Source organism: Notothenia rossii (assembly GCF_949606895.1).
Source record: "Notothenia rossii genome assembly, chromosome: 1".
In the NCBI taxonomy this organism is placed as follows: Eukaryota; Metazoa; Chordata; class Actinopteri; order Perciformes; family Nototheniidae; genus Notothenia; species Notothenia rossii.
Window position 1 is genome coordinate 90,057,506 of NC_136912.1, and position 26,296 is coordinate 90,083,801.

The window sequence follows — 26,296 nt, forward strand, 5'->3', positions numbered from 1 at the left end:
CAGACTACTTGATTGACTTTTTAGCCCCAGAGGGAGCGAGCACGGGCAGATAGAGACACACGCATGCCTTCACACCAGTGGGATATAGTAATACATGCACATGTTAGTGAGGACGTGCATAATTTGTTGGTCAGGTCATATGGGCACACGAGCAAACAGATGCAGTAAGATGCAGTATAAGCATGCATCACACACTCCTGCTAACACTGTCACCACCACAGCTGCCATATTCATGAGCGGGATGTGCGCCGAGCGGCATTATCATGGCCCAGACCCGGCCTTTGTGCTGGCCTTTGTTGGCTTATCTGCCCGCCTCTGCCTCCGTCAAATGTCACGTCTCTGCAGACTCTGTATTTTGAGCATCAATGTCAATAATTAGATGTACAACATTATGGGAGCCTTTGGAGCCTCTGCTCAAGACACATTGATACATATTTTATGTGTGGTTTTGTTTTACCCTCTCCCCTGCAAATCCCTAAACACGTCTTCGCATCAATATTAAAGCTTGTTCTTCGTCAATGGCGGCTTATATTTGTAGGGATTTTGTATTTTATTTAGTGACACCATTTCTGATACTTTAAGAAAATGTTTCTCTACTTTCTCTTTTGCCTTCTTTGTTAACATGTTCCTTCTCTTCACGTACCAACTCTGTCGATTTGTTCCCACCCTGTCCTGCCGTTCTTAATGCGATTGCTAAAGAACTTGCCCAGCTGTGTGTTTTTAAAAAAAAAATGGTACAATATGGTAAAGCAAGATATTGCACTGGTCGTGATACCATTTAAATATCTATTTTTGTGTCATTACAAAACAAACATTGTTCTGCCATAAAATTCCGGTATGATCACCTGTCTATTCATGATTTTCTTTTCTGCTAATGTTGCCAACTCCAGCTCATGACTGCACTTTTCTTTCCTATTCTTCATTCGAACACACACACACACACACACACACACACACACACACACACACACACACACACACACACACACACACACACACACACACACACACACACACACACACACACACACACACACACACACACACACACACACACACACACACACACACACACACACACACACACACACACACACACACACACACACACACACACACACACACACACACACACACACACACACACACACACACACACACACACACAGGATGTGCCTGGGGGAGGATAAGGGTATGGGGATGTGCTGGGAATGGGCACCTAATTGCTTCTTACTGATCCAAATAGCACATCAGAGGCAACGGCACTTCAGTGGACCTCCGAAGAGATCCGCCAGGTTGGGCCTGTTCATTACCCTGCTGACCCCCCAGCTCAACCCCTCATACGCACACATATTACAAACACAGCTCCACCCCTTCACCTACCCCGGCTCATTGTCTCCGGGGTTTAATTGGAGCGATGTTCTCCATTGTGAGCCGGCTCAATGGCAGTGGAGGGCTCCATTGTGGGACTGAATGAGGGCAGGAGTGTTCATTAGGTGAGTCTCTGAATAAAGTATTCTGGAGGTAGGGTACTGAGAGCCGGGGGCTGCACCCAGACCTCCGGTGTGGGTAAAACTGCATGCTCTCCTCTCCTCTCTTTCCTCCCGGCTCCCCTGCTCCTCTCCCGTTGTCTCCTCTCCTCAACAGCCTGACGCTTGGCCCTGAAAGGCAGCGGCTGCGTTTTTGTTGGAAGGGCAGGCTTTGTCTGCGCCAGGAGGATGAATCGTGGGGAAAGAAGAGAGACTGGGATCAAAGACGGACTACAGAAAAAGAGAGGACCACCTCCTCTGGTGGAGGGAGAAAGAGAACCGATGAGCCCTGAGAGAAGTTTTATCATTCTCCGCTAGGTCCCCTTCCCTCACTGGTGGTCCAAACCAAAACACTTAATCCAACACTACTGTAAAATGTGATACTCTATTCATGCCTGTTGGGAATATTCCTTACACATCGCCTCACCTGAGGTCTAATGCTGCGTTCCATTTACATTGAAAGTCGGACGTCACATCGGAGTTGACTGCATTCCAGTAAGTCGGAATGAGATGGACAGTCTTTTGCCTTGTTTACAGCATTGGCAGTAATCTCAGGTTTGCTATTGTTAGCAATACCGGTTTATAACTATGCCTTATTTTGTATTATGTGAATACAAACATCATAGCAGCATGAACACAGATAAAAGACGAGCAGTACCATATATACACTTTATCTAATGGGACAAAAATAATACAGAAGAGCTACAAATTGTATATTATCGAAGAGTTCTCTTAATGTTTATAAGCGGAGACTCCATTTTGAATGATGATCTTAGATATGGCAACGTATCTCCGAGTTAACAAGTAGGAAGTCCGTCCTCAGGTGGCGTTCCAGACTGGGAACTCGCACCATGTGCACTGGTTCAGCTGCAGAGCAACACTTCCTGGGTTGATACAGGTTCTTCCTCTTCTTGAACTGAGCCTGAACTACTTATACTGCTATATAACAGTGCAATGAAAAGAAAAGATGGCTCTCCAAGCTGAGATTTAAATGACAGGTTAGAGCAAAAGGAGAGTTTTTATTAATCAGAAAGTGATACGCGTGATAAATGAGCCCTCATCACAGCAGCGTCTAACATTAATACATATTAAAAGTGAAGGAAAGAAAACAGGTGGGCATTTCTGAACGTCTCACTGCTGGAATTGGCAACATCCACACTCGTCTGGCACCCTGCCACGTGTACGCTGCTGCTCTACAGATTGGAGATTAAAGGGATTTACCTCTCAGCTATATTTCAGTTTTTCTTTTTCCTTTCCTTTAAGTAGCGGCGCTTTGTAACTCAAGTTAACCTAATCCGCTTGAAAGCGAAAATTCTAATCAACTTCATCCTAATTGACCTTAAAATGTTTAATTTACCGTAGGAAAGTACACACCATTTACTTTCAGCATTGGCTATGATGTCGAGATGGAAACCTTTTAATGTAGAAATCGGATGCCAACGTTTGCTGTGACTGTTACTTTTCTCTTTCCAGACTGCCGGCTGAAACATTTAAGCTGCCACAGAGCTGACATGCTTTGGCAGCCCGCCGTCAGCCAGTCGTCCGGCCGTGCCAGTGTCTGAGTGCTCTGTTGTGAGCGTGGCGTGCAGGCAGGCGACGTGTGTGTGACAGATTCAACGTTCACACTGACCAGAGCCCCTTCACCCACGCCCTGCCCAGCCGCTGATGTCACCATGCCTCCGCCACACACACAAACACACACATGAAACCGCTATTCCACTCTCCCTTAGCCACTACCTTCCGCTGTTTACATTTCTCTTGCTGCCCAAAAAACAATACCAGACATCTCGTTCGCCACATCGAACGCACGTTCACACACATTCACACACACAGGCTTGGGGAGTAACGGGATTACGTAATCAGGATACAAATAAAAAGGCAACTGTATTCCCTTACAGATACATTTCAACAGATGTAATCAGATTACTGTTACATTTAAAAAGAAATGGGGATTACAATACATTTTCAAATGAAGAAATTTATATATTAAAGGTTGGATGTACTGCTTGATTATTCTTTCTGATTTAGGCTACTTCTGACCTTTATTTGAAATATATATTTTCAAATGCAGTTGGTGAAACCCTGATTTATTAAACAAAAACACTGGGTTTGATTAATGTTTTAAACTAAATCAGCATTTGTTATCTCTACTATTCTGTAGGCCTATAGCATATGACTTAAGAGGACACATTTGTGATACTAAATGTCTTGTTGTCTTCTTTTCTAAGGGCACATTATTCTGCTGTCTTTCATAAAACACTTCAGTTAAAAACATGGTATTGATATTTGTTTTCTCTCTCTCTCTACGTGCATTGCCTTTGATATTGAGGTAATCCAATAGTAACGGAAAGAAATCATCAGGTGACATTACTTTTATATTGTTATACTAAGATTAGGTTACTGATGAGTTTTTTTTACAGGTAACGAGTAACTGTGACGGATTACATTTTTAAAGTAACCCTCCCAACCCTGCACACACGTATAAACACAGGCCCGACCGCACGCTTAATGCTAATCTGACATCATCAGGGAGGTGTGTAGGGTTACACAGGCTTATGTGTAGACACAGAGCCAAGTCTTGGAACTGTGTTATTGCTGCCACACACAAACACATATTACTGCTCCTTAACAAGGGTGCGTTCAGGTTTCTTAAACAGGATGGTTCATCCGTCCCTCCCGTCCACACTGCGGCTCCCTGACTTCTTACAGACTCCCTTTTCCTCTCCTCTCCTCTGGCAGTATTTATTTTTCTGTCTGAACAGCTCACATAAAGCCCTGCATGGACAGTGTAGCGTCTCCTTCTGCCTGGCTTGTCACGAGTATTACTACACTGCTGGTCCGCGCACACATCAACACTCAAACATGAACGCATATTCAAACGTACACATACCGCAGGTGTGAACACATACTCTTTCACAGCAGCGTGCACACTACCACCCACAGTGCCCTGGCCTACTGTATGTGTGGCCACGTTTAGGCGTTCGGCCTACGGTAATGTTTGTGATATTCATTTAAACGAGCAATGGCTAACTTGATCCGCACTGAGAGGGCTTGTTGATGTGGGTCTGCGTCGGGAGTCCCCAGTGACGGTCTCCTGTCCCTTCCTGTTTAGCCTGGGCGTCTGCCGCACATAAACACTCTGGGGCCTCCTCTGTTGCAGGATATGTGGACGTATGGTGATGGGGGGGGGGGCAGGAGTCATGGTTTCAATCCCCCTGGAAAGCCACCTCAGAGAAGACCAGTGTAAGGACTAAATGGAAGGGGGATTGTGAAGGGATGATCCTTAACCTACACTGAGCCCAAAACTAAACTCTCCTTTTCCTCTGTGCTTAAAGATACCCTACGGAACTTCCTTATAAACAAACAGCGTTACAGTGTGTTTACATTCAGTGTGTCCTTGAGACACAAAGGATATTTCTGTATATGCTATTTAATTGTATAGCTTAAAACCAAAGTGCCAGAGACCTCCATTATTGTCGAACAAGGTTCTTTCGCAAAAACAAATTAGGGCACTGTGGTTTATTTTTGAGTCGACGGCGAATACACAATAATTCTGCCATTGATTTCACTATCTTACCAAATCTGGATCGGAAAATAGTCCCAAATAAAAACACAATATTGACTTCTGTTTGACTGATATCTTCTTTTATTTAAGAATTACTCATTTTGATATCTTCCATCTACATTTAGTGTTAAACATTTCCTAAATAAAAATATAGATCAGTTATTTTATTAATGATTTATGTTTTCACTAGCTACAAATATTTAGAGATGGACTAACACATTGTTGGTTTTGGTCTAAATACAGAACCTGTTGTCAGATAGATTTATCTATTTATAATTCATTTGTTTGTGCATCTTTAGATTTTTTTTTACTTAACAACTAACAATTTAGCACATCCATGGTGTGTGCAGGAGAGCACCACAGATTGTAGTCGTAAAAGATGCACAGGAAGAACGACTTCCCCGAGCTGCTCCGCCACCATCCTGACTGTGATCACAGGGAAGGATTTGGTCAGAGATAATGAATTCAAGAGCACAAACCCAGCGCCCTCTCATCTCTGACATGGGGGGAACCGCTATGACACCATATGCAGGGGCCGAGAGAGGGACCACACAGCCAGAGCTCAACCGTTCATCAGTGTGAACATCTAGTTACGGTCTGAGAATGATAAGACGTTATGGGACACTGCGCACTATGCACCGTCTGGGGTGATTAGGATAAAAGTCCCTCCCTCACTGCTGCAAAGAGGAAGTGTTTAAAAAAATGTATTGTTTGCCATTCTGTCAGCATTTGAAACCAGCCGCAAAAATATGATGTCCAAGTCGTCACTGTTTCGCTTTTTGTAGAGTTATAAACATTTGCTGTCAGAAAAAATCTATAAAATGGGCACTCTGCTTCTACCACAGTGATGAAGTGATGCATTACACAACCCTTCCATCATAAACTGCTCTGTATGGAAGTCATGTCATGTTCTGCAGGGAACACAGGCCGTGGTATGCATGTGCAAATTCATGCACATTTGCTTTCATGTCAGCACACTTCCATGTGTACGTGCTTGAATTACAGCTGAGGGGACTTGGCAACACTTGTCGCCTGTAGCACTGTGAGAATGTTTCGCAGGCTGTTGCGTAAAGTTCTCCAGTTTGTTTGTTTGCTCTGCCTTGGTGCCATAAAAAGTCAGGGACGGGCAATTGGGACCGCCCTGTTTACATGCCGAGGCTGGGACTCCAGAGAGATGAAGCAGGGAAGGTCTGGGGAACAAATGTTACCTCACCACAGAGGGGGGGGGGCACTGATTATGGCGGCCGTGGGGAGTCTGACGTGTGAACGACTGGCTGTGGTGGCACCGGGGAAAACGAGTACCAGAGAGTCGAGGGATCCCAGGCAGAGGTGGGAGAAGTACTCAGATCTTGTACTTAAGTAAAAGTAGAAAAATAATCTGTTACAAGTAAAAGTGCTGCAATCAAAATGTTACTCAAGTAAAAGTACTGGCATCTAAATATACTTAAAGTACCAAAAGTATACTCATTATGCAGAATGGCCCATTTTCTATTAATACATATAATATGTTTTGATTATAATTAGGGGTGAACATAACTGGCAGGTACGCATGCGCTGCAACAATCTGAAATGCGTACCGTCACTTGTGTCACAAAGCGCATTTGCGTACCGACGTACTTGTGAAGCTTTTCCAGAAGGCGGTTAGATCACCGGACAACAGAGTCGGTCTCCGTGTGCACAGACGGGGCTGCTGTTACCGTCGGTCTGTACAACGGAATTGTGCCAAAACTACGCCAACCGGCTGCGGAGGGAGACTCCCCCCCCCCCCCTTCACCGGAGAACTGCGCTAAAACAGCTGATCACAACGTTCACGCTCTGTGGTCACGAAGTACTCCACTAGCACTCCACGATTTACCTTTGAATTGTAAATACTCAGGTAAAATTAAAATTGAACTTAGGTACAGTACTTGAGTAATCTACTTAGTTCCTTTACACCCCTGATCCCAGGCATCAGTGAGGGCCGGCTGCATGCCAAGACAGCCTCATCACTTATATTTTCTCCTACACATTGAGTCCTTGGGAAGCTTGACTTAAACCACATCGCATGGCCGCCATTCATTGTGACCAGACAAGAAGTGAGAAAGACAGGGGAAAAATAAAAAAGGATACGAAACACATCCCCCAGCACTGCAGTGAGTATCCTGCCTGAAGGAGTGCCATCTGGGGCTGAACGTTGAAAGGGAGCGAGGAGTACAGAGAGGAGGAGAGCTGGGGCCGGGGTCCGTAAGTGAGGGAAGGTGGGAGTCCAGCTGGGTCCCATTAGGGCTGGACCACATGTGCCTGCGGGGGGGTAGTGGCGGACCGAGGGAGCAGAGAGGGCAGCGGGGAGGAAGTGCTGAGAGCGATGGGCCTAGACCCTGTGAAGCTTTATTAGGCCTGTCGTCTGCTCCTCTCCACGGGGCTGCTCACACACTCCTGCAACACCCGCCGCCCTAACCCCACCCCCCCTCACAACCCTCCACTGCCCTCGGGCACCGCCAGGGCAGAACAGTATAAAACTATTAGAGGGAGGGAGACGGGACTAGACCACCCAGACACACACACACACACACACACACACACACACAAACACACCCATAATGGCTACCAGGAGGAGGCCCCAGCATGAGAGCTGCAGCTGGAAAGAGAGAGGGACATCAACACACACACATGCACGCAAATAGAGTGACACGAACTACACACACTGAAGTGGGGTGCATGTGCTACAGGGAGCATTCTGTCTTTCATTCAAATGTCAAACCCACGTGTGGCACGTTTATTTCCCTTATTTGTATCCGATTTATTCGGACAGTTTGAAATTAAAATCTGAAGGGCATAACTGGGAAATTTGCATCTGTATTAACGGTTGTGCCAAAATGTGTTCCTGCCATAACCACCTGTGGGTCTTCCTCCCCTTGTGGTTGAGAGGGGTGCAGACCTTTGAGTGAGTGCGTGTGTGTGCGTGTGCGTGTGCGTGTGCGTGTGCGTGTGTGTGTGAAAGCAGGAGAAAGACAGTCAGAGATTGTTCTCATGCATACTCTTTACATGCCTTTATTTGTATATGTGCTTACATTTCACAGTCCTGGCATATCTGACATGCCTGCAGGCTCATCTGCCTCCTACCTTCCTACCACCCATCCCTCCATCTATCCCTATATTGCCCCCCGGGGGACGCGAGAGAAAAGCCCGCCTGGAATCTGAGCCCTTCCTGTAATGCTGACCATCACCATGAATGGATGTGTCTGCTTTGTTGGAGTAATGATGGTGATCATCCTGCAGGGTAACAGACGGATAATGAGCCTCATGACCAAGAGCTGTCGGCCTGGTATGTCAACATTAGCATACAGAGTTCAAAGTGTCTGAGTGCAGAGGAAACGTCAGGTCTGACTGTATGTGAGAGGGATCAGAGAATCTGATGGAGCTCCATAGTGGCTGTGCTTCAAAGCTCCTCTTATTGCTATGACACGGCACATAATAAATTATTGGTAGATAATAAATGAAAATACACCTTCAAAAAAGATTACGGACTTCTTGCAAGGCAGAGAAAACCTGCAACTACTGTGGCTAATATTACAATATTTTTTAAAACATTTTTCTTGTTTTGCTTCTGTCTGGAAATTGCCATATTTGGCGTAATTGTTAAGTTATCAAAAATGGTTTGATTTTTATTTAAGGCGGGACAAATAAAGAAAACAATAGACGAGGTGTTTGAAAGGCCAAAATAAAAAATAAATAACAGAGCTTTTTGCACCTGAGAATACACTTTACTGAATTTAAAGGATTAAAGAGTTCAGAACTAATTATAAAACTCTAATATTCATTCCAACTTAAAGATTTGCTCAAGAAATTCCTCTGCCAAGCTAAGTGTGAGGGGAGTGTGTTACTACGTGTGTGTGTGTGTGTGTGTGTGTGTGTGTGTGTGTGTGTGTGTGTGTGTGTGTGTGTGTGTGTGTGTGTGTGTGTGTGTGTGTGTGTGTGTGTGTGTGTGTGTGTGTGTGTGTGTGTCAACAAGTACATATTACCTTATCAAATGGCTCTACCAGGGCTTGTCTCTTTCTCTTGGCTCCCCCCCTTGCAGGTCAGGACCCCACAGCCGTCGTTACAAGGTTTAATACTTCAGCCATTCAATCATTAAGGCGTTTTATACGGCCTGTCCCCGGACTTCTCTCGCTTGTAAAAAAAATAATATTTGTCTTTCCAACTGCACTGTGGACCACAAAGTCCTCATGTTTTATTTTAGTCAGAGCAGTAAAACCCTGTTCTTCCTTCTGCCAACCTACTTCCACCATAAGCTGTTGTTCTTGTTTTTCTAACTGTACATGTGTGTGTGTGTGTGTGTGTGTGTGTGTGTGTGTGTGTGTGTGTGTGTGTGTGTGTGTGTGTGTGTGTGTGTGTGTGTGTGTGTGTGTGTGTGTGTGTGTGTGTGTGTGTGTGTGTGTGTGTGTGTGTGTGTGTGTGTGTGTGTGTGTGTGTGTGTGTGTGTGTGTGTGTGTGTGTGTGTGTGTGTGAAGCCACAAGGGGAAGCACAAGAATCCAAGGTGGAGGTCAAGGCTGCTTGGGATTTTGAGAGTGGGTTTTCTTAAGTCCTTACTTCTCAAAAGGTCTGAGGCAGAGAAGGGGAGAGAAAGACTTCAATCATGGAGAATTTCTTTTACAAATAGTATATTTGGATAATCCAATAAGTTGAATTGGAAACTGTAATTGTTCTTCTAAATGGATGCCAAGTTGGCGTGTATACTGTACTTTTATTCTAACCGTGCCACATTAATGAGCTGATAGTATACATGTGCTAATTAGCGTAATACTAGGACATGGTCTTTCACTGTATCCCAAATGTATTCCAAAATTACAATATTTCTTGGTTTCTGCTGTTGGTGCATGTTGATCTTCTGTCAGTATGCTCTTTTATTTGTGTTCGCTCACAGTTTTTCTCTTGATCAAAGGGCAGAAAAATGTGTTTTACCCTCTTTACAACGGCTTTGAAAAGAGAACAAGGAGAGTTCTCCTTTAATGTTGGTCAGTTGCATTGAAACAGTGCTTTCAAAAGTTAACTACAATGAGGTGCTTTTTTTGTACTTCACATGTCACAAACTTCCATTTGAATATTCAGAACAAAGGAGAAAAGGCAAAGCTCAGTATAGTGCAAGGTAAGTCGACAGATTTTAAGAAGTTATACAAGAAAAACGACTTCCAACTAACACTGACTGTAACATGATGAACTTTACTCATCCTGGTGTCATACTTGTCAACCCTCCCGATTTTCATTGCCCTCTCCCGGTTTCCTCCCGGGCTCATATTTCTCCCGCATTTCTCCCGATTTCTGATAAAATCAGATTTACACACGACTGCTTCCACTCGGACTTTAATACAGCTACACCATTGTTTGGTTTCCATGGTAACACATCTCTTTAGTAGCGCGCGCAACTCAAAGTCTGAGAGGGTGAGGCAGATATTCACAGAAAACAGAACAAGAATCGACAACTACTCTAAGCTCACTCCTTTCCTGTAAAATACAACTCCAGCCCACACATATGCTCCATCAAGGACGGTGCTACAGGCCGCAAGGCAGTGCACTCACAACTACAATAAGCATGTTAATGTTAATCTAACAGCTCCGGCGATCCACTAGCACCCCCCCCCCCCCCCCCCCCACCCCAATTTTGCATTTTGAAATGCTCCCGATTTCTGAGGTCTAAAGGTTGGCAAGTATGCCTGGTGTGCCCTGTAACATCTTTGCAGTAAGAATAGTTGTGTTTAATACAACATTTTAAATCCATGTACATTTGACTAAATTCCAGTTAAATGGTATGGTTTCTTCACAAGATCCCAATGCAAAAAACCTTAGAACGAGTAAGTATGTCTTTTTTTTTTTTAATCAGATGGAAAAGTATTTTGTAGATTATTCAATTTATGTCCTTCAATCCATTTTAAAAATCAGTTCAGGTTTTTTTAGATCTTCCATTCAGCATCACAAGTAACACCAAGCTCCGATCGTATGCCCTTATAGCAGCAAAAGAGAGTAAGGATGCTCCAAGCCATCAGCCACCAATCATTGTCAACCAATATTTTCAGAAATAATCCTTGATAATCCATGATATGGCGTTTCATCACGGCAGTATTTAGTTTAGACAGTAACTGCCGGGTCCTGCATGAGCTCAGCCCCCTCCTTTTTTATTTTTTATAAAAAGCTTCTTTTTTTTTATTTTTATAAAATACTTTTTTTTTTATAGCTTTATACCCCAAATCAGAACTTTTGAAACAGGAAGTGAAATAGAGGGATATGAGGCATGGCTACAATGGGTGATCTGTTTGGTATTTTGAGCAAAACACTTCATAGACATGTTTTTTATATATTTTATATATATCTGAGATCTATGCTATTGCCTAAAAATAGCATGATAGGAGACCTTTAATAGAATATTGCAGCTGAAAAGATAAGTATATAATACTGTATGTCATGGTGTGAGAGACAGCATGTCAGTGTTGAAGGACTTTGGAGTTGAGGGAGGAACCAGCAGTGTCTGGAGTGCATAGAGCTTGACCTGCTCTCAGCAGAACCCATGGCTGAGATTACCACTCTGTGATAGAGAGAAAGTGGCCTCCTATCACAGATAATCACTGCTCCCAGTAAGATGCCGCTGAGTTGAATGACCTCACAGCTGAAGCCTTGTTATTTCTTTGTCACTCACACCTGACTGTAGATACTGTGTTTTCCTTTCACTGTAAGGCAGCTTAATATGACGACTGGTTACAAGCAGCACAATAACATTTTCTCATCTTTAAGTTTGAAATTTTTTCTAGACAAGGCTCATAGAGAGGCGAAGTCCCTCCCTTTCCGGTGGACCTCCATGGGACCTTATTTCGAAAAAATTATGTATTGAAGTCAATGGCGAGAGAAAGATTATCTTTCGATCCCGTTTGAATTGTGCCACGAATTACACATATGATGTTTGTCAATTTAAAAGATAATTTGAAAGTCAATTTTTTCTAAATGTTTCGTAAAACTGGGAAGTAACAAAATGTTTTGTGTGAAACGCTCAATGAACTACATCTCTGGTCTCGCACACGTCACCAACACCAAGATGGCCGTCACGTTGGCACATTTCACTTCTTTCTTTCAGAATAAGGCGAAAAGTATTAAAAGAGGTGAAAATCACTACAAGTCTGGCCATGTTGAGAACTGTACACACACACAAGGGGAGTTAGTCGGTGCTGTGAGAGCCAGCATGCGGGACCGGCTTTACAAGGTGTCGGTGAGTAACACGAGTGTAATGTGTAACGTTAAGGACATCACTTACACGACTCTGGGATTTGTAGTCTTTCTAGTTGCGTATTTTTCATAGTATTATATTTCAACAGTTTTACGACAAACTGTGACTTTTTTGACATGGAAATGATTTTTTAATATTGACAAACATTATATGTGTAATTCATGGCACAATTCAAACGGGATCGAAAGATAATCTTTCTCTCCCCATTGACTTCAATACATAATTTTTCCGAAATAAGGTCCCATGGGTCGGAAATAGAAGGGCGGGACTTCGCCTCTCTATTAGAGTTTAATATATCATATTCAATTAGTCTCAAAATGTTTCATAAATGTTTATTTTTAATACAAAAAAATCTCTTTTCTTGCTTGCTTTGTTATGCAGTTTCCAAACACGGCGGATAATCACTAAATAAACTGAATTTCCAAACGCCTTACTAGCTTTTTCCTCAGCTGCCCCTGAGCATTTATACATGACACTGAATCATTAGCTTCAAGTGCATGTGTAACGTTGCCTCATTAGCTAATCAAACCAGAGTCTCAGACATGTGAGGAGAGACATCTCATTAGGAAGAACGCTGTTTAGAGGGAAGAGCCATCTTGGGGATTATCTTAAACTGTTGTGCAGTTATGTCTTTCTCTCCGTGCCACAACACAAACCCCAGCTCGATGATGATCCTCAGAGATAAGTCTCTCGTGCGCACATTTTCCCAAGGTCAGAGTTCTGATTTCTGAGTGATTAACAGAAGCGCTAATTTCTAAACCAGTTTTTTGCATTAAGAAATCATTTGAACACTTGTGAAGCTGTTGACCATGTTTTGAATTCGTTACACATAGGTGAAGCCAGCTGCAAATCACTGGCAATCACAGCAGCAACGCTACAATATTGTTCTGCCTTTATTTATGTGATGAGTTTGAAAAATACTGGAGAATATAGGACACCAGCAGCGTTATACAAATCGGGGGGAGGGGAAAGCAGAGAGATGTTGATGTAGTGTGTCAGGGGTCGGCTTTGTTATGGGTATGGATTTGAGAGGGCTGATGCACATTAATAACATGTTTTATCCACTTGTACAGTAGAAGCACAGTCCCATAATGGAGCAGCTCAAGTGTTTATATCAGGTTTTGGATCCAACATCGTAACAGTTTTTCTTTTTGCAATGGGTTGTTATTCCGGGGTGCAACTAAGTAATGATTATATCATCACTTAGACCGGAAGAGCAGACTTACGGCTCTGGGAGGAAAGTCAATGTTATTCAGGATGTTTTTGCACTGTGTAGTTTCATTGTTTCTGGGAGCTAATGAAGAGGAAATCTATAGGAAACAGCAACTCTATTGCTATTTCTTCTAAACATTAACTCATGTCCCCAGCTCTCTGCTTTTACCACCCAGCTTTAAAAGCACTACATTCCTTTTGGCTGCCTGCCCTCTTCTGTCATTCCCTCTATCGTCCTCATACACCCATCCTCCCTCCTTCTGACCTCCTCTTGCTATGCCCATTTTCCCCCTTTCATTCAACTCCCGAATGTATTTCTCACGTTCCAGTGTTACTATTCTCTTCTGTCCCATTCACCAACTTCCATCTCTGTCTCCTCACATGCAGAATGCAGTGTATGCACAGATACACAAACATAACCAACCATGATATGAAGGGTTATATTTCACACCTTATCAGATTTTGATACCACAACAAACAGTAATCTGTAGCTACTGCATAAAAACAATGACATGCCCGGCTGCCTCTTATCAGGTGATTACAGTGCCAGTAAACTTAAATCATTGCCACCATCCACCTTCACAAACATCATCAGCCATTAAAACTCATTGCTTTTTCAAACAGTGTGAAGCTGCCAAAAAGGGAGTTGATGAGTGTCGATGACAGAACAGCGCCCACTGCAGCTGGCTGGGATGCACTGACTTCTTTAGGGTCTTCCTAATATGTTGGCACTCGAAGGTTGTCTGACGTTATATTCTAGGGATGTTTTGTACCTATTAGGGGTGTAACGGTATACGTATTTGTACCGAAGATATTTGGTATGGGCCCTTCGGTTCGGTACACGTGTGTATGAAATGTACCGAACAAATATAACGTTAAACGTAAAAGATTGAGAACACTCAGTCTCAGTTGCTGTGTAATTTGCTCACATTGGGTTCAACGCGTCATAGAGCAACCAAGTCATGCGTTCACATTTAGTCAGGAATTTGAGGAACTGGCGAAATGGCGAACGCAGATAAAGTTGAGCTCCTCCATCATTGAAGTCTCCGGTTTGGGAACATTTTGGTTTCGCAATTACGTACAAGGATGACGGAAAAAGACAGGTGGACCCCACCAAAGTTGTTTGTCAGCATTGTTCAACTAAAATTGTAAACGCGGCTGGCAATACATCAAACTTGCACACTCATTTGAAAAGGCATCACCCGAACGTGAATATCACCGGTACCAAAAGAAAAATGACTGAAGTGCAAACCCAACTCCCGCTAGCATTTAAGCCTCCACCCCTCGCAAAAGGTTCAGACCGAGCCAAAGCTATTACAAACGGCAAATCTCCTTATGTTGCCATGTTAGCAAAGCACTACCTGGCTGTATCTGCTACCTCTGTCCCTAGCGAGTGGGTGTTCTCCAGAGCAGGAGACATTGTTAGTGCCAGCAGATCTGCCCTTTTGGCAAGCAATGTGGACAAGTTCATTGTTCTTAAAAAAAACATGAAAATACAATGACAAGCAAGTCATAATGTCAAGCTGGCTGCTTAGTACTAATACAGTAAAGTTCAAGTACAGATTATTTCAGTTAATCGAAATGCTGCACCTTAATGTTTAATTTTTTATATTTTTTATCTATTTGAGTGAATATTCACAGTTTAATAATAATTAAAAACCCAAAACAAATATTTGATGTTTTGTGAGTACTAGTTCAGTAAAGTTCAAATACAGATTATTTCACTTCATCGAAATGCTGCACCTTAATGTTTATTTTATTATATTTTGTATTTATTTGAGTGAATACATTATTCACATTTTAATAATAATTAAAAACCCCAAAAAAATATTTTATTTTTTCTGCTGTACCGAAAAACGGACCGAACCGCGACCTAAAAACCGAGGTATGTACCGAACCGAAATGTTTGATAACCGTTACACCCTTAGTACCTATCAAGTTGTTGTTTTTTCTGCATTATCGCTGCCTCAAGGGAGTTTTCCTCTTCTTTTAAAAATCAACCATAAAAATGTGTTGCATGGTTAAGCCTTTGCCTTCATTGCCTAAATAAAAACGATATACCATTGACTTTGTTTTCATCATTCGTACGTCGTTTGAACAGATTTCGCGAGGCTCTGCTCCAGTGAAGCAACGCTCTGTTCATGACAGCAACATGCAAGATAGTCTCACCCTAAACTGGAAAACAAGTGCTCATACATTTGGTAGATAACAAGTCTCATATAGTCTCTCCTGTCGGGGCTCAGCTTCTGCTCGTCCACCCAATCTCAGACCTGAGGATAGTTGGAGAATTGATGGCGGCTGCATTGTATGAGTTGCAGTACATTTATGATTTCCAAGCTACGACACCTAGTGGATGTAAAACAAAGCATTGGATCAGGCTCAATAGAGCTCATAAGCTGATAGTGATCGGGTAAAAAATGCCTTTATCTGTCCAGATACCTATCTTTAAAATCAACATCCTAAGTATTTTCATTATTTGAATCTCTGTGTGGGTGTCATTGCAAAGTGCCCACCTGTCTACATTCCCTCTGTGTGTCAAATAATGATGTGTGGACAGGAATGAGGAGCATCTGAAAGGTTGTCTGTGGAGTCATCTTCCCTTTCCAGTCACACAGGAATGTCACATCCATCTGCCCGTCCGTCTATATTATAAAATACCCTAGATAACATTGGCACGTCCAACTTAAGATTCCACAGAAAGGTGTATTACAGCAGCAGCAATTTTCTTCTAAGTTCAAATATTAGGCTTTGAGTGTGTTTATGATTTAGTGATTCAAGGTTTTACAGAATTAGTTTTAAGATGGCGTAAAGTGCTGTGCACAGTGACAGTAACAGAGAGCGAGACATGATGACAAAAGGGGAAGCAAAGGTGCTAAAGCAGCCAGGGAGAGAGAAAGCATGCAAGTAAGAGACTGTTGGGGAATTTAGAATGAATGTTGGCATTTCTTCTCCTCTAACGCAACACATCATTATCAATAAAACTGAGAACCTGAGACAAGAGACAGGCTAATACAAAATGGAGACAAAAGGCCAAACAGAGAGTGAGAGGGGAAGACGGAGAGGTGTGGAGGGGGCTGATGTTTGTGAAGGGGAACATGAAGTGGCAGGCTGAGTATTCAGTGTCAGGGTTGGGTTGGGTTTCTAGCTTCAGCATTGTCAACACTTTCACTCCTTTCGCCCAAGTCTGCGGCCCACCATGGCCAGGATGGGGTTCACCCTCAGAACAGGAGCCGGCGTCGCCCCGCGTGCCAAAACCACTCCGACTTTACAACACATGGACCCTGCGAACATGACACCGGCGCTCGGCAGAGAACAGCATGCCGGACCAATTCTGTCACGGCCCGGGCCATCTGAAATGAATGTTCTCGCCCCACATCGCTTGATCTCGTTGATCCATCCCCTTACTCCCGCCAGGTTTGGATTCCCCCCCCCCTCACAAACACATTTTGTCACACATGAGTCCTCTAGATCAAAGCCTAATAAATGTACAATGCTTCACTTTTCACTGTGTTTAACTTTTGTAGTCCTACTAAACATGTGTGCATTTGACTGAGAAGAATCAAAAGATCAAAGATGCGGGCAGCATATGAGAGAGAGAGAGAGAGAGAGAGAGAGAGAGAGAGAGAGAGAGAGAAAGAGAGAGAGAGAGAGCTGGCTGTGAAGATATGAAAAAGAATTCTGAGAGTAATACTTTAGGAGCAAGAACATGTGTGCATGTTAAATGTTGCTGTGGGAAGACGATAGGAGAGTAACAGTGTAAGAGGGGATAGGGTCTGTGGCTGCTAGTGTTTAGGTTCAGCAGCATCTGATGACAGCTAGCTGCTCTTGAATGTGGCTTTGAGCTGCCCACACTGCTGCTGCAGCCTGAATAACCAGAGAGTCAAAAGACTGCAGGAACACCGCATGTTACAGCCTAACGGATAGCTGCCTGGATGGATAAGTTGTTTAGAGTCAGAGGGTGTGTAAGTGCCTCACCCTCACTGTGAAGATGGGAGTTCTGCCTCCACTGCCATTAGGGGCTGGTGCTGACTCATCTAATCAATGTTTTAATACACTTCAAATTGAGTTTATAGGGAATTATTTCCACAGGACATTATGACAGGAGAGGTTTAAATTGTCCGACTTCAACAGATTTTCTTGTCAAAGCCGGTAAATAACAGAAACACTGTGATGCAGTCACAATGAACTAGCTGATGATAATCTGAAAATACTTAGGCTGATTTCTTGTTAGACATGTAAGACAATATTATATATATTCAAAACATAAGTCTGTGGGGGCTTTTGAGTATCTAAAAGTTACTCTTGTGGTTGAGTTATTAGTTATCTAATTACTTTTTCGATGAGTATTATGTAAGGATTATTTTTGGTATGTAGTGAGCTCTAGAGCCTGCCTCAAGAGCTGTAGAAATTAGTGGATCGACAAAAAAATCACCAGCCTTATGGACTGACAAAATAAACTTGGACTTGAGATTAATCACCACATTTTTGGCAGATTACTTGATAAAATAATGGTTTTGTGTGTGACGTATACAATCCTACATAATTTCATACTTATTGTACAGTGTAGGGCTGAACGATTAATACATTTTAAATCGAAATTGCGTTTTAAATTTGTATTTCTTGTGTGTCAGTCATCCACACCAATCAGAAGTGCTGTGCTCCACATGTACCAGTCATTGTTAACCAATCAAAAGTGGCCCATGATAGATGATCGACAGATTGATCCAATCACCTGCCAAGTATTTTTGAAAGTGCCTGCCCTTTCCAAATGGCTCCCAATGGAGCTTTCCTAGATGGTTTGGTGAAACAAACCATCTGAGTCAGGTTAGTAATGCTCCATCACATGTTTTACATCTATTACAGGGTGAGTCTTAAACTGAAGCTTGACTTTAAAGCAACCCAACGGAAGTTTCATGTAAGTTTAGTTCTTTCACTCGTAACTCGGGCTGTGGGGGTGCTAGAGACAGGAGCATGTTGATACGACCTTCCTAGCCGGAGATATGGCCGCATTTAAAATAAACTTTCGTTGGGTCGCTTAAAAACAAATATCGCAAATCGAATCGCAATATCTGTCAGAAAAATCTCAATTTGATTAATTCCCCAAATCGTGCAGCCCTAGCACAGTGTACTCGATCCTCTCATCTAACTCTTTGCAAGTGTGTTACCAATTATGTTGAACTATTCCTTTAACGGCATCATCCCACATCTCTAAACGTAACATAGCTCTCAGCTCGCTTCATTTTTCTTTGAAAGAGTGTATGAAGGGAAACACTTCAGCGTTCAATACTTGATGGCTTTTTTATTAAGTCTGGATATTATATGGTCAAGAGGAATGAGTTATATTGGCTAAATGGAGTCTGTTGTTTTAGGGCCCGTGCGGCTACTCGATTAGAGTAGTCATTTTGGTCTACACCTCATTTTGCAGCCCATAAAGACCAAACCTCAGAGAATGTGCATGTGTAAGCGCTGCATGGAATAACAATGACACAAGAATAGAAGCAGTAGTCTGAGGGAGAGAAAAAATGATTGAAAAACAAGAATAGAAAAAAGGATCAAACGACCTTGAGGGAAATATGAGAAGCTTTTGATTATTCCCACAGTTGGGCACTTAGCATACGGAACTCCTTTCCCTTTCTGACTTTCTTACATGCACACACAGCCATTAACACACACATAAACACACACAGTTCGCCGATCATGCTGACCACCCAGCCAGTATCCCCCGGGCCCCACCTCTCACCTCGCTCAGGGGCGCTAGAGCTGAGAAAAACTACACCATTAACTTCCTCCCCTACCCGCCTCCTCCTCCCTCCTTACCTAGTTCCTCCGTCCCTCTTCTCGCTCAGTGCTCCCATTCATGTTGTAACAACTCGTAAAGGAAGGAGACTTTGACCCCTCAGTAAAATGTTCCCAATCTTTCTCGTTCATCTGTTGTGTGCAGGAGGGTTGGATTCAGACTCGCTCTCCTGGAGGTGACGGCTGTGTACTGACTTCCTGTTCAAAGTTCCATTGTAAATGTCCAAGCTGCTAAAAGTGGTTTAAGTAAAATAAGCTACCGACTTCATAATGTTGCAAAGGCTAAAGTCGTATTTTAGATGCCATCATCCTTGTCAAGCAAAGTAAACCACCCACAAAGTTGTTCATCGTACTGATATGCTAAAAAGTAGGGTACGATAAAACATCACATTCCTTACAAATAAAAATGATCCTGTGAAAATCATTACTCTAAAATAATTTTAATTTATTGTCTGTAAGTCCACACCAATCAGAAGTGCTGTGCTCCACATGTACCAGCCATTGTTAACCAATCAGAAGTGGCCCTTGATAGAAGGTGATAGACAGATTGATCCAATCACCTGCCAAGTATTTTTGAAAGTGCCTGCCCTTTTCCAAATGGCTTCCAATGGAGCTTTCCTAGATGGTTTGGTGAAACAAACCGTCTGAGTCAGGTTAGTAAGGCTCCATCACATGTTTCTATTACAGGGTGAATCTTAAACTGAAGCTTGACTTTAAAGCAACCCAACGGAAGTTTCATGTAAGTTTAGTTCTTTCACTCGTAGCTCGGGCAGCGGGGGTGCTAGAGATGGGGGGTGCTGATATGCTAAAAAGTAGGGTACGATAAAACATCACATTCCTTACAAATACAAATTATCCTGTGAAAATCATCACTCTAAAATAACTGTGTGAATGACTAATTGTAAACAGTTTAATTATTTGTGTCCAAATATATGGAATCGACAGAATGGCATGTTGAGTCCAAAATGTGCTTTTCTAATGTAAGGACATTCAATGTAAGGACATTTATCAGCATGCTTTTTGTGTAAATCCTAGCCCGCCGTATTACAGCACACTCGTTCCAGATTTTATGTTTTGACAAGCTGGTTTGGCACAATGTTAAAGAATAAGTCATATTTTTGGTGTAATATATCATAATTACTTTCTTCTCTGACCAATATATTGTTCCAGGATACAGGATCGTACAATTGAGTCTGTTGCTGTACTTTTACTCTCAAATACCTCCTTGACCTTCCAACTGGATGTTTTTTCATTTGATGTATCGAATGAGGCAGTGTGTTTTAAGTTTGTCATTGTGGTGTGAGGATGGGATGAGATTTCATTCTTCAGCGTACAGTGAACGAAGTTCCAAACCCCAAAGTGCCTGCTATCAGCTGCATGTAAAAGGAGAATATTTGATGAAGCAGATCCAACTTCAGCCACAACCCTGCATCACAATTCTCCTTATTTTAAATTATGATGTACAGTTAGAGTGAAAGGGAGAACTACCCAACCAGGGTGGGAATATAAATAAATATATACAAGCACATAAGGGCCATAACAAAAACATCAGCCCAATTAGTTAAAATACTTATGGTCAAATAAAAGATAGATAATCTGGGAAATGAGGCCTGTACTATCTCGTTTTAGTATCCAAATGTGAAACCAAGTATTTCTCAGAATTTTCACTGCGGCCCCATTTTTTCGTTGGTAAATATAAATCAACAACAGCAGTAAATCACAAAACAGACTTTTTTATAGACCTGTGAATGATCAACTTGTGTATGTTGTGTTGATCTGTGCACAGCGCACGCAGATATAGATTCAATTGTGTATTAAATACAGAGGGTTCGGAAATAGCTTTTTCTTTTGGAATTTGATGACTGGTGGTTATTACAATTTTCCACTCTTAAAAAAGGAAATGTTCACACTAACATGTATTTAAAGGGGACCTATCATGCAAAATGCACTTTTTAATGTCCTTTATGCATAAATATGCGTCCCTGGTGTGTCGGGGAACTCACGCAACGTCAGAAAATAAAACCCTCCCTCTTTTCCTCCGTACCCAAATCTCTAAAAACGGCGGTACAACGGAGCTGATCCAGATTTGAGTCCGATATGACGTAATATCGGAAATGTGGACTCACGACACTATCAAAAAGTTGCTATCAGAAACAATGCCCGACTGTTTTGGACGTAATATGGTGGGTGTTTACATTAGCATCGCTAACACTCAGAGCTAACCTGTACTGCACAGAGCATGTGTGTGAAGAAGCAGGAAATAAAAAGGAACTCACCTTGTGGTATAACCGGCAAGAGAGAAAGCCTTTGAGCTCCATACTGTTTCAGAAAGAATCCTTGATAATCCATGATATGGCGTTTCATCATGGCAGTATTTAGCTTAGACAGTAGCTGCCGGGTCCCACATGAGCTCAACCCCCTCCTTTTTTATTTTTTATTAAAAAAAAGTTAAAAGGTCCCATGTCATGGCCATTTCTACTGATCAGAATTCCATTGTTGAGGTCTACTAAAATAGATTTATATTGTGCAATCTTCCAAACTTACATTGGTTTCTCATACAGCATCTCTGTATAGTTTGTGTATTCACTCTCTGTCCTAAACGGCTTGTTGGAGCTCCTGCCCCCCCCTCCCTATGAGCCTAGTGGCCGTCAACGAGACAGCAAGACATAGCGAAACCCAGCCCGAAACCAGCCCGAACACACACACCTGCAGCCTGGCTGGGAGTTTGTGTGTGTGCTCACACACCGACTCACAGCCTCGCTGTGTCCCGCCGTATCAGGGAGGAGAATTCGACGGAGCTGCAGCTGAGAAAAGATTGAGTGTGTGTGTATGTGAGGAAGTCCGGGGATTGGTAACGGCTCCGTGGACGTAACTTAACGGCTCCACAGATTGGTCCATTTGGACCAATGGGTCCATTTGGGTATGGGCACGTCACTGTACCCAGGAAGAAAAAGAGAAATCTCCAACGAGGCGTTCTGGGGCAGCACAGACAGGTATTTTCTGTGTTAGAGTTTTACTCGCTACAGGGTGTACTTTGAGGGTTTGTGACTGCAGACCGTTTACATGCAGAAAAACTTAATAACACACAAGGGGACGGGTAATAACCGGAAAAGCATGACATGGGACCTTTAAAGCTTTATACCCAAATCAGCCCTTTTGAAACAGGAAGGGAAATAGAGGGATATGAGGCATGGCTAGAATGGGTGATCTGTTTTTTTTTAGCAAAATACTTCATAGACATGTTTTTTATATATTTGTATATATCTGAGACCTATGCTATTGCCTAAAAAAAATAGCATGATAGTTGCACTTTAAATGCACCTGGAAGAAGCATGGATTCAGCCTTTCATTTGACATATGAGGGTAAGTAAAAAGGTTGACAGAAGCACACTCATTCACAGCCATGCAGGCCATCAGACAGACAGGTCCTGCAGTCATTAAGTCAGCAAGACAGGGAGTCAGAGGGACAGAGATAAACAAAATAAATGCTTGAAGAGAGTCAGATTTATTAAGTAAAGGCAGCCAGAGCCATGTGTGGGAGCAATAGCAGCGGAACCAAACAGAGGTCAGAGGTCAGATGGGATTTGGGTTTCCGGCTTCTAGATCCCAGTGGAGCTCAAACATGTTTCCCTCGCCACAAATGCATCATCTCTGCCTGGATCTGTTCTGCTCTGTGTCATCTACTGCTAACACACCTGTGTTTCTGTTTTATACTTAAATATCATAAAGAGAAGCTGAAAAACCTTGAAGAACAGTGTTTTTTTTGTTACACTGCAGAAAATGCTCTAACTGGAATCACTGAACACACAGAGGAATTGTGTGTAATGAGCAGGAGGACATATACATGCTTGGTTGAGATGATTGGTCCTGCTGTTGCTGCTGTAATTCTAGTATATTTTAATGTTTGGTCGCTATAGTACAAGTTAATCAAAATGTAATGCAATTAAATGGTGATTAAATGCTCCACAATCTTGCCCAACACACAATGAGCAATGTATAACATGTAAAATGTGACATTGTGTGCAGTTTGCAAAATTCTGTTTCTGTGCAAAAAGACACTGCAATTACAATGTGTTTTTAATGTTTGTGTTGTTTTTACATGCATGTTTTTGTTTGCATTACTCATGTCTATAGGCACATGTGTATCTTGTGAGTCCTATGTATTGTACATGTGTTTATGTGGGGGCCGCTCCCACTGCAGCACTCTTTATAAACACATCAGTTGGGCTGACAGTGCGCAGCGGGAGGGAGAGGGCGCCTTGAGACAGCCTGGGACAGAGGCCTCGTAAAAAATCACTTCTAATTTATTTCCCTGCAAATTGGAAAGTGCACGCTCACACCTGACTAAATCATCACGCGTCAACTGGAGACGGCCCCCCACTGCACGCTGACGAAACCTGATCCCAGTTTTGCTGCGCAGGCCCAAAGCAGACCTGGCAGAGAAAACACAGCGTCACGCCGCATACAGAGACACTCCTTAATGACTTCTGCAGATGTGCTGCTCTCGATAGCCCCTCTAAAGCCCACTAGGGCTTTATCAATGTTTAATTTCAACTACATTTTTGTGGTTTGTGTGGCCTTTACATGTCTGTTTGCCGTTTCCTACCAACCCAGCGTCCTTTATAAAACCCTTGTGCTTCTTCCAAAGTCATTTCCACCACACTTCTGGATCTACCCCCCTTCCTTGAACCATTTGTCAGTCCTCTACAAGGCATGAGATCAGCAAAACTTCGGATTTACATCATTTTCTTGTCTTTCCTTCTGTCTCCTTCTCTCTCCCTTTCTGTACATTTATCATTATTCACTCCCTAACTATCCTCTGTTCCACCCCTTTTCCAAAGAATAACAAGAAGCATTAAACAGGGCAATCATAAACTTGACAAACATTAAACAAACAGCAGGGTCCGTCAGTTCGACTAGAAAACACAAACAAAACGTGTGAGTGAAACATAAGATATGTTTCTGCATTATCCAAGTGCTACAGAGGCAACCAAAACACAACACTAAGGCCTAAGCGGTTTGAAAAGACTAAAACAAAACTTCCATACAAAAAAAAACACACACTAATTTATAAACATTGCAGCTGATAGATAGACACACACACACTGCACATTTCAATTCACCTTTCTTTCTGGAATTTTAAATCTATTCATAAAAAACGAAGAGGATTTTAAACGTGGCTGACTTTGAAAAGCTGTCAATGCATAACAAAAAAGAGAAGATATGACAATTGGGTTAGGTTTATTGATTGAAATAAAAAGTGTGTTAGTTCTTTGTTCTCCCATGTCGATAAGACAATTTAAAATGTCAACAATCATATCATTTTGGCCTTACAAACAATTTCAACTAAACCATAAGAAGCATAATAAAAGTACTGGACATTTAAGTGTAAATAAACTATTTACCTGTATTTCTATAACAGAAAATGGGTCCAGTTTTGAAAGAAGGCTTTGACAGAGTCGAGGCCTGGTGTCACACGAAATATAAAACATTATTTTAAAAAAGCTAAGCAATGCAAAGTAAATGTCCCGTAACTATAATCCCCATAAGTGTTGAATTGGAAGATTAAATCACCATCCTCCAAACACACGCAAAATAAAACCCATTGCAGGCCTGTAGGTTAGATGGCCCAATGTTGTGCAGCCACAAGAATACTTTCCATAAACAACAATAAAAGGAATGAAATGTCAAACTTACAGTTCTGTTGTTGTCCTGGAGAGTCGTTGTGGTGCAGGGAGCAGCAGGTCCGAGGCTTTTCCGGTCAACGAAGTCCCAGCAGGTGTCTTCATCAGAGGCCACACACTTTTCCGGTCACTTTTGGGTCTAGCCTAACTCAAATCCAGGGCTGACACTTAATCTCACACACTCATTGTTAGTTGATCAATCTTATACACAAAAACTGACTTCAAGAAACGTTTGTTAGCCGAAGCTACCTGCAAAGCAACATATAGCTTAGCGGTTAGCACTACTGCTAGCACGGTGGCTAACAGCTAAGTAACTTACAGACTTAAATCAAACACAGGCTCTAACATGTAGTAAATTACTGAATTTAAGTAGTTAAAGGTGAATGTTTGCTAAATTACTGTTTCTACTACTTTCCCGTTTGTGTTTTCAGCTACTTTCTAACCAGCTGGTTTCCTACGTTCTGCGTGGCCCCACCCTCACAAAGTCTCTTCCTCCCTTACAGCCAATCAGCGACTGGACACTGATAATTAGTAATAAAAATCACAACAGTTGAAAATAAAGGCGCAATATGTGATTTTATTTGACCATAAATATATATATATAGAACATAAATTATACCGTTTGTATTTTTTTTACATATAAAGAACTGTAACCTAATCCATTATTTCCCCGGGGATCAATAAAGTCTGACTCTGACACTGACTCTAAACACACACTGTCTGTTATTGATGTAAAACAATGTGTTTGTTCTTGAAATGTGTTGCTTGAACTTTGGATGCTCTTAACATAATGAATAGCATCTGTTTAAATAACCGGTTGTTTTCATTGTTTGTTTTTATCTCAAGCTGTTTGCTTATGTGTTCTTATGGTTTTTTTTTTTTTAATGTGATGTCTGGTGTTCATGCAGCAATTTCCCTGTTTCCAAGATAATTCATTCAATTTCTAAAGTATTTTAATTTTATTTTTACTTTATTCAATAATTGTTGTTGTTGTATAAAATCAACAAAAAAGCAACCACTGACAGCTTATTTCCAGAAAACCTACTGCCATTGTTTTTACTGACTCATCAGAAAGCCCAACACAGCGGACCAATCAGTCATGTGTGTGTATTCAAAACACAGTTTTGACCTTCACCTTCCCACCACAAATACTGTTCCCCTTCATTATCTAATGAACACTTTGGCTGAGGAGTCACAAACCAAACACAACAGAATATCCCAGCATGCCATGTAAAAACAAAGCGTGGCGGGAGCGAGACG

General features: G+C 42.2%; 1 protein-coding gene across 6 annotated transcripts in view; it reads right to left on the reverse strand.

The window, feature by feature from the left end:
- Positions 1-25,505, reverse strand: part of LOC307040114 (uncharacterized protein) — a 153,908-nt gene extending 128,403 nt beyond the window's left edge. For all 6 annotated transcript variants that reach the window (XR_013808431.1, XR_013808432.1, XR_013808433.1 and 3 more), the window contains exon 1: positions 25,050-25,505. The gene's annotated coding sequence lies outside the window, so the exon portion shown is untranslated. The remainder of the gene's footprint in view (positions 1-25,049) is intronic.
- Positions 25,506-26,296: the final 791 nt, after the last annotated feature.